The 8,500-nt window shown below is 42.9% G+C and overlaps 1 pseudogene; it reads left to right on the top strand.

The window, feature by feature from the left end:
- The first annotated feature begins 48 nt into the window (after positions 1-48).
- Positions 49-7,494, top strand: LOC146443264 (tetraspanin-7 pseudogene; annotated as a pseudogene).
- Positions 7,495-8,500: the final 1,006 nt, after the last annotated feature.

The raw sequence follows: 8,500 nt of genomic DNA, 5'->3' as shown, positions 1-8,500 counted from the left end.
GCACCGGGCCGGGCTGCACCGGGCCGCACTGCACCGGGCCGCGCTGCACCGGGCCGCACTGCACCGGGCCGCACCCGGGGAGCCGGCGAGGCCTGCCCGCCCCTCGAGCACCGCCGAGGCGCCCGTGCTCCGCAGCGCCCGGCATCAGCACCTGCCGGCGGCACCGACGGTGCGGGAGTCCCTCACCGTGACCGCCACCGCCCTCCCACCGACACCAGGGCCCGACGGCACCATGACTCTCCTCAAGCTGTCCCTCATGGCCTTCAGCTTCATCTTCTGGGCAGCGGGGCTGACCATGCTCATCATCGGCCTCTGGGCCAAGGTGTCTCTGGGTAGTTACTTGGCGTTGTCGGCCAGCGACTACCCCAGCGCCCCCGCCATCCTCTTGGCCACCGGCGTCGCTGTCATCATCTGGGGCTTCCTGGGATGCTTCGGCGCCGCCACGGAGCACCGGGGACTCCTGCAGGCCTACAGCGCCTTCCTGGCGGCCGTGCTGGCGGCCGGGCTGGCGGCCGGGCTCTCGGCGCTCCTGTACCGCCAGACCCTGGCGCAGGGCTTCCGGGAGGGGCTGCGCCAGGCGCTGCTGGCATACGGGGAGGACGACGCGGTGGCGGACGCCCTGGACGCGCTGCAGCGCGCCTTGTCCTGCTGCGGGGTGGAGAGCTACCGCGACTGGCTCGCCTCGCCCTGGGGGCTGGAGCAGAACGGCTCGGTGCCCCTCAGCTGCTGCCGGGCCCGCCGCGGCTGCCAGCGCAGCCCGCCCGACGGCCGCGGGCTGCACCGCGACGGCTGCTTCGGCAGGGTGTCCGCCTTCGTCGGCAGCAACTTGTCTTACGTTGCCACCGCTGCCCTGGGGCTAGCGCTGCTGCAGCTCATCGGCATTGTGCTGGCCTGCCTGCTGGCTGCCCGCGTCCCTGCCCGCCTGCTGGGCACCACCGCCCCTCGCTGAGATCCCCCCGCTCCTGCCCCTTGTCCCCTCCAGCTCCCTTCTTTCCCTCAGAACTGAGTACACCCCACTGGGAAAATCCTTCCTTCATATTCACCATTTCCACTTGAGCGTCCTCCTCCAGGCTCTATTCCTCTGGAGCCTGTGTCAGGTGTACAAATGCTATGAGCATCTGCAGAGTCCCTCAGAAGGGAAGGTGCTAGGAAGTGCCTCCTGGCCTGGCCGTGTGTCCTGCAGGGCAGCAGATCCCCACTGGAGCCTCTGGACCACTTCGGCAGGGAGTGGTGGCAGCATGGACAGACATCACTCTGCGAGGCAGCAGGGACATATCAGGCAAGGCTAACCGGTTTTCTGGGTGATGTAAACACCCAAGGCACTAAAATGTGGACCAGGAAAGAGGAGAGGGTCTAGGAGAGCAAGAGAGGTGTCTCTCAACATTACACTAAATGTCTTCTGAGACTGGAGAATGGTGTTACTGGAGAGCTGCTGGAGTGCATGAGGGGCCGGCCCGGTCCAGGGGCACGCAGGTAGCCATGCCAGCAGCTGGCACTGGGAGCTGCTGGAGGGATTGTCCAGCGGCGTGCACCCCATTGCCGCAAAGATATCCGACCTTCGCCGTGAGTGAATTCAAGCTGTCTTGCTGCTACGGGCGCTTTCCCCGCTGTGGTGTTTCCAATGCCGATTTCTATCTGAAGGTGGTGCTGCAGCTCTAAGTGTTGCTCCCTCCTTCAGGATATGCCTACCGTCTTAGCCAGAGCGTCGCTGGTTATGACTTTGCAGGGCTGAAAAGACCTAAAACCTGGGTCCTTGTTGTGCAAGAAGAAGGCAAAAGCTGAAGTATCAGATCTGATGAGGGGTGGCAAGAGAAGGGAAGGGCTCATTGCCCTTCAGAAGTTTCCTTTGGACTTCTACTATTAATATCAGGATGAATGAAACAGACTGACTGTTTCATAGAATGGTTTCTAAAAAACAGCCCTCAGATTGACATTTTTCCTCTCTCAAAGGATCTGTTTCTGAAGTGTGCCCTCACCTACATTTTTGAAATGAGATCTCTACAAAACCTGAGCGTAAATGGAGAGCCCCCAAGACTTGCTGTGTAGCCCTGGATGCGTTCAGGTTAGACAGCAATATAAATCTACAGGATTTTGTCTTTTTCACAACAGATCTGGGTTTGCATTTGGAGTCTGAGGGAAAACAAGCTGTGCACTTCAGAGGGTCCTGAACTTTCAGAGCTTCACTCCAGCTTCTTTCCACTTCCTTAAAACCTGTGAACTCTACTTTTACATGCTTCTCTACCTTGCAGCACAACGATGTGCTCACCTTACCCAGCAAACTGGGGAGGAACGATTTCAGAAAAGAATCAAGAACCACAAAGGAACTTCAGAAAGTGGCATCTCTTAGGAATGTGACCTAGTCTCCACAAAGCTGTGGAGAATGATCAAATGTGTGAAGAAAATGACTGGTAGTTTCACGGGAGGAATAGAGTAATCTTGGGGAAAATGGGATTAGCAGTGTCTCTTTTATTCAGGTATTAGGTGGCTATTCAGCTATGATAATCTTCTTCCAGGTGAAGAGTGCAGTGTGAACAGTCTTCTCAGTCATTTGGGTGTTCATCTGCATAGGTGAACCCTGGAAATGTGTTGGAAATCTCTCTTTATAGAGGAAAACAGTGCTGTATATTTTAGGCTGATGTTTATTATTTTGCATTATATGTTTTTTTATTTTTTGCTTGTAAATGTCCTTGTATTTTTTTTTTAATGATGCAATAGTGGAACTCCTGTTTTTTTCTGGAAGTCAACATCATGTTGTACTATTTTAACAGTGGACAAAAAGTACAGTTTGTATGGTAAATGGTACTTGAGAAATAAAATTTAGCAAGTGCTAAGAGCAAAAGAGGTCACTGTTTCAACTCAGAGTATTTGCACTGCTGTATGTCTCCACAAGGTGCAACTAAATGCAAGTGAAATGAAGTGTACATTGAAATTTAAAGACTGAACGATGTTGTGGGGTTTTTGTATTATTATTCAGAAGGTCCATTATAGATGCAATAAAACAGACATTGTGGAGAGTGTGAGAAAGGAACATAGAATTAAACTGTATTTATAAAAGATCTTCTTTATTGGAGTTAATAGACTGAACATTTAGAAGAATATGACATTGCTCTATTCTTGTTCCACTGATGACTAAAATTATTTCTGATTTTGACCTTTGTTGCTTTATATCATACATAGCAGTTGGTCAGAATGAAGTACTCTCTTAAAATACATTTAAACATAGTGTAGATATGCACTTCAGTGAATTTGTTCTGGTTTAAGTAGTTAAGAATATAAAAATAGGAATAAGAACAAGCTTGAAACGTACCAGTGTATGTTTGTATGGTGGTCAGGTCTGAATCCAAGGACATCACCTGAAGGTAATGAATAATAAAAAATGTAAACCTTCACTCTGCACTCTTGGTGTCACTAAAACAGGATAAACTTGGCGATGACGAAGTCTACTTATATCACCAAAAATTTAATGAACTGGCTGTGAGTGTTAGTTGAATGCTTATTGCCAGTTCCTAGAAATAACAACATTAACTTTTATAGTTGCATGAAAGAAATGTCATTCTTCTCTAACTGATTTCCAGATTAAGAGATTCTCAGTAGCTGTTTCGGTTGTCTTGAATTCTTTGTGCTCAGTGACCAAGTCTTAGTTTAATTTTAAAAATTTATCTGGATTCAAGGTTCATTTTGTTCTGGATAGTCAGAATGGCTGTAACTGGAAAATGTTACTCTGGACAGCACCCTCTACCCCTTGCTGGAAGAGGTGTTTGTTTTCTGTCATCTGCTTCAACTTTAAAGTCACTGATCAAAATGGTATATTTTAATAAAAGATGATACAATTTTTTGGAAAAAGCTAATATCAATTTTAACATTACTGGTTATGCAAATCAAGGAGCAAGCTGAATTGTGGTTGTAGAAACAATAGCTCTGTTGTTTGGACAAAGTGAGATTTAGGATTAACAGGGTAAGATTAGACCCTTGTTATGAAACAAGGAGTATTTTATAATGTTGATCTAGAATGCCAAGAATATAAATCTTTCAAACTTCAAAAGTGTTTTGATATTTTGTCCAACATGAATTATCTGCTGTAGCTAAACTTTGTGTTGCAGAAAACCGGAACTAAAAATGGCCTTTATAACACATGGTGAATTTTAAAATAAGAGATGGCTTTCCTGAGGTTAGAAAACAAACAATTTGCCTTCCAATGTGTGTAGTCTTTACTTTTAAATGCCACTGTTTACTTTGTGCAACTTGAAAAGTTAATGGCAGTCATATTGTAACCTTGAATTTTAAGCTTTTCAGGATGATACTATGGAAGGACATTCAGGCTAGAGTGCAAACCAACCTACAGCTTTCCTGGTAGGATCTCCTGTGGTTCTTCTCTGTTTCCTTCTATTTCAGTGGTTGACCATCTCTTTAGGGCAAGAGTTTTGTCAGCAGTAGTGATTATTTAATTGGTCCTGCACCCATTGTGCTTCAAAATGGTAAAAATACATATTTCTAATCAACTCAATGTGATTCAAACCCACAAATTTCAATCTGTTCAATATGCCATTTTAGTTTGCTGAGAAAATGATTAAAATTTGACAATTTAATCCTGTTTTGTTGTGCTCTCTTCTGTCCCCATCTATTTTCTGGGCCAGTAAAATGCAAATATCAAAAGATATAATGTCCCATGTTATCAAAGAGAACACCATCACACATGCATTTTCAGAAGTGTATTGGTCATATATGTGGATTTGCTTGTGGATGAGACAGAAAAAAAGAAGCAAGCTATGGAGCATATCATTCTATTCTTCACATTAGCTTTGATTTGCAATTAACACAAAGTACTCTGTTATCAGGAGGAAATATTTTGATAATAATTAGAGATCTACAAAATAAAATTTATTAGAGCATTTAATCTGGTCTACAGAATTAAAATTATCAAATTAAACATTATTTCAAATGCTCTAATTCTGTAAAGATCTCTGTAATGTGCTCGAATCAATTTCTCTGAAGCTTTGCTTCTCCTGTACACTCAGTCTCCTTATGTCTAGAGTCACTCTTATTTTGGCTGCGCAGAAGCAATGTTTTGAGTTAAGTAGTGTTTGAAGCTTCAGTCTTAGACTATTTTATAGATGTTAACCCCAGTTTGTCATATTAGGGTACTCAGACTGATGCATTATGAATATAACATTTGTATTTGTTGGTTTTGAACAGCGTCTTGAGTCTTGGGCAAGACCACAGCAAAAGGGAGGTGCAATGTGCTAACACTACAACAAATAGAGCAAATACTGCTTGGTAATTCATGTTTCTAATTTTTCCAAAATAATAGTTCACAGCTATTCTCTGTCTACATGAGATGCATCATCTTAATGTATCAGCACTTTAGAGCAGTGATGTGTCTCAAAATAAAACCTAAGAAAAGGAGTATTTCGTGCTTAGTGTTAATAATTTCTGATAGCTTCACTTCTTCCAGGTCACAAAGTTGGGGTGCTGATAGAATCTCACATCTAGGACTGACTGGAGGGTTGGGATTGATAATATCTTGGTTAAAATATCAGTATCAGTTTCAGTAGTTCTACTGCATTATTGCTGTTCAGAGGGCATCTTTCAGGGCTGTTTCTCTGCAGTTTGGTTTCCTGATTTGTCAGACAGCACTGTGTAGTGTGCCAAAAGCCACCTTTTGGACAAGAAGCTCTTCTCAATAGCTGTGCTGGAGTATTATGCTATGTTCCTTGACATAGTGTACTTATGTCCCAGTAATCCGATTTTTGCCTAGAAAGTCTCAGAAAAGATAGAGGTGGAGACTGATCAGATGCAGTAGCACCTTGAGTTTAAGTGCAGAGTTCAGCCAAAATAATCATGTAAGTAAAGTGCAAATCCAACAGCTAAATATACCTGTCTCATAATTTGGAATAGATTGTTCACTGAAACTGGTAAAGAAAACACCAGGATGACTAAGGTATAAGCAGAATTGGAAACTCGTTAACATTGCAAAATTTTCCACCAGTGTGGCATGTTCACACTTTCTTGTCCATTTTGCCCTTCCACCTACCTCTGTAACTCCACTTCTTATTACCAAAATGTAATTATCTGTAATGTTCATCTCAGTTATTAGTTTTCTGCTGCCTTATGGGCTCCCTTGAACAAATTCCTTTCTTTTCTAGCTTCCCACTCCAAGGTCAGGCAGTCCTTTCAAGTCTGAGCTCCCTGTTGGAGAGGTTTTTGAAAAGAAGCCTCTTGATCTGTTTTAGTAACAGCAATTTTCTAGCACTAGTAGTTTTCTAATGATAGGAATAATTTGACAGAAAGCCATAATTAAAATTTTTCAGATAGCTATTTTTCTGTTAGATATTTGTTTCTTAGCAAACCAAAACTCCCTCCCCACTCCCCTTGCATGTATCATCTTTGTTGACTTGATGGTATTTTTGTTGCTGTTGTTTTGTTAGAATGGTAATATTCTGGGAAATTTAGGCAGAAGCTAAATGAATTATTTTACAAGGAAATAAGTGGGTTTTGACCAGCTCTAGTGAGTACATTAATAATTTAATTAATACATTTAGAAGGTACCATTGAGCAAACTTACCAGAAAACAAATGTGTCATCAGATACTTCATGAAGAAAAAAAATGAAACTCCCAGAAAATGAACCTCGTGGTTTGAAAACAGAATAAAGATTAATTTAAAGTCTCCTGGTAGTTGAGACATACACCTGGTTAATACAGTTGTCACTAACACGTAGAAATGAAGATGTGAGTGCTGTTTCAAAGCCAGCTTCCTACCATATGTTGTATATGTCATACTTCCAGTGTGTCAGGGATGCCATTCTTTATTTCCATTCTATATGATGTTCCATGTGTGCTTATATTCACTTTTATTTCTTATTCAGTTTTTGGCTTAAGACACTCACCATGCTTTTTTCCTTTTGTAGAGGGCTTAACAGCAGTGTTGAAGGACCATTCTGTCCCTGCTAGTAGATCCAGTAAGATTCCTCCTGTGCTTCCCATATACTTCACCCTTAAAAAAAAAAAAAGATATCACTATTTTTCCCTGAGTTTGCACTGTGCAATGTCTTGTTTGCTTCTAATTTATAATATGAAACACAGATTAATCAGCTTGTCCACAGAGACTGCTATAATAAAAACACATTGCTTCCCTTTAAGTCATTTGTTTTTCAGAGCTTGCTCAATTGTATCATCTAAGCTTCATTATGTTATTCCCCTGCTGCTGCTTCCTCTCCAGCTTTTAATTATGACATTGTAGTACAATGGTCAGCTCCTTAGTTGGTACATTTTTGGGAACTTTTTTTTGTTCTTCCCTCTTTGCTTTTATAATGTTATTTCTATCCTATATTTACATGTTTTCAAGGCATACTATTCTGCTTCATGAGATTAAAATGAGATTAAATGAGATTAAAAAAGCATTTGACACTCTAAATGTTAGATCAGATATTTCATATTTAACTTGATTGAAATTATTACAATACTGAGCCCTGGGACTTCTTTTCTAGAGCTGGTTGGCACAAAGCTGTAAGCCATCATGAACTTCAAACAAAATTTCATTCCACAAAAGTAGGGTTCTTAGGTTCTTTTGTTTTATAGCTCTGTTGGTGAAGACCCCTACACATGAACACAGCATGACTGTGCACAGGTAGTGTGTGCACATACCCCCAGGCTCTGCCTTTAGATGTTATGACTGAGGTGGCAGAAATAGAGAGGGCACCTTCCAGGGTTTCAACCAGGTCTGCCCTTTTTCCACAGAGAGGGCCAGGACAGCTACTAGACATCAAACAATTTCAGCAAAGATAGTGCCAATTCATCTGAAATCACTAGGTATGTGGAATGGGAATGTTAACTGAGGATACCAATTCATCAAAGTGTAGACTCTAGAGATAACAAGAAAGAATTAAAGTGTTCTCCTTTTTGAAGAATTTTGATTACTTTTGAAGACCACTGCTCTGGAATTTTATTCCATTCTCAGCTTTGCAGAAAAGGACCTGGCAGCTGTGGAGGCTGAGTTGAACAAGAGTCAGCAGGGTGCTCTTGTGGCAAAGATAGCCTACCACATTCTGGGCGGTATTAACAGAGCTATAGCCATCAGAACCAAAGAAAAGATTAATTCTTTGTCTCTGGCACTCATGAGGTTGTGTTGGGAGCAATGTGTCCAGTTTTGGACAAGAAAGAGTTGATAAATTGTGATTCATCTAGCCCAGGGCCACCAAGCCTGTTGGGGAGCTGGAGAGCATGATATATGAGGAGAAGCTGTGGGAGCTGGGTTTGTTCAGCCTGGAGAAAAAAAGGCTTGGTGGGGCATGAAACTGCTGTCTTCACCTTTCTCGTGGTGTCATTTAGGTTGCCCAATAGGTAGTTCTCTGCGTATCAGAGTTGTTTGATGCAGATGATGCATTCTTGTGTTTAATCATGCAGTGTTCACTTGTAGGAACTGAGGCACATGACAGTCACACTTTAGGTTTGAGTCAAAACTGAGGGGGAAAGAGCAACCATTACGTGAGCAAACAGTGTGTA

This window comes from Lichenostomus cassidix, chromosome 1Aa (assembly GCF_008360975.1).
Source record: "Lichenostomus cassidix isolate B80296 chromosome 1Aa, HeHo_3.0, whole genome shotgun sequence".
NCBI lineage: Eukaryota > Metazoa > Chordata > Aves > Passeriformes > Meliphagidae > Lichenostomus > Lichenostomus cassidix.
The sequence above is the reverse complement of the archived record's forward strand: the minus strand, read 5'-3'. Positions and strand labels throughout refer to the sequence as shown.